This window comes from Dipodomys ordii, unplaced genomic scaffold, assembly GCF_000151885.1.
Source record: "Dipodomys ordii isolate 6190 unplaced genomic scaffold, Dord_2.0 Scaffold128, whole genome shotgun sequence".
Classification (NCBI taxonomy): domain Eukaryota; kingdom Metazoa; phylum Chordata; class Mammalia; order Rodentia; family Heteromyidae; genus Dipodomys; species Dipodomys ordii.
In genome coordinates this window covers 367,636-368,737 of record NW_012267344.1, presented here as the reverse complement: position 1 = coordinate 368,737, position 1,102 = coordinate 367,636, and positions in this window count along the sequence as shown.

The window sequence follows — 1,102 nt, the reverse complement described above, 5'->3', positions numbered from 1 at the left end:
GGGGTGGGGAAGAGGAGTGGGGGGTGGAAGGTTGGAGAGGTGGGAGGGTTGGGGTGGAAGGGGTACGTCCTCTGGGGTCAAAGGTGTGTGCTGTGTGTGTGGGGGGGATGTGTGGAGAGCTTGGGGTGGGGGTATGGAGGGGTGGGGGGTGGAGGGATGGAAGGGAGTACTCTCACAAAGAAGCTAAGCCCCACCTGGGCAGCTGATCTTTTTTTTTTTCTAATCTTTTTTCTGGTGTGGCAATGTGGCTTGCTCCCAGCAGGCGCTTTACCACTTGAACCATACCTCCAGCCTGTCTTTGTAGTGGTTGACTTCAGATGGAGTGTCTCATGGACTTTTCTGCATCCTTTCTCTCTCTCTCTCTCCATCCCCCCTCCCCCATCCAGCTTCTAACCACAATTCTCTAGATCTCAGCCTGCTGAGTAGCTAGGATTACAGATGTGAGTCACTTACTGTACCTGGCTGGAAAAGATACTAAAAAAAAGATTTCAAAATCACTTTTAGCTATATATGTTGGAAAAATAGCACACAGAGTACTCAACTTCTCCAGATGTTAACATCCTATGTAACCATGGTAAAAGGGTTGAAACCCGGAAAATAACATTAGTATTGGCCTGCTAAATCCGCATACCATCTTCCCATGTCACCAGTTTTGTTTTGTTTTTTCTGGTTACTGTCTAGGATCCAATCTAGAACCTATCATTCCATTGACCCCTCCCACAAAGCTGAGATAACAAGATGACCTGATGGTGCCCAGCTTTTTTTTGCTCGCTGGTTGAGATGGAGTCTTGCGAACTTTTTGCCCAGGCTGACCTCAAACTATAGCCCTCCCGATTCCAGCCTCCCACATAGGTGGGATTCTAGGCAGGAGCCACTGTACCTGATGAGGATGTTTTTCTTTCTTGTATCAGAAGCAGACTGAGTAAATTACATAGGGACATTTATAGATCATTAACTTACCATTTCCCAAATCAAGGAGTTACAGAAGGAATGATCCACACAACCCATACTTCTGAACTCTTTCCGGGATATTAGTTGATGATGAAATCTCTTCAGAGTGCCAAATGCCAACTCTCTGTATCTGGAGCTGTGGGGGCGGGGG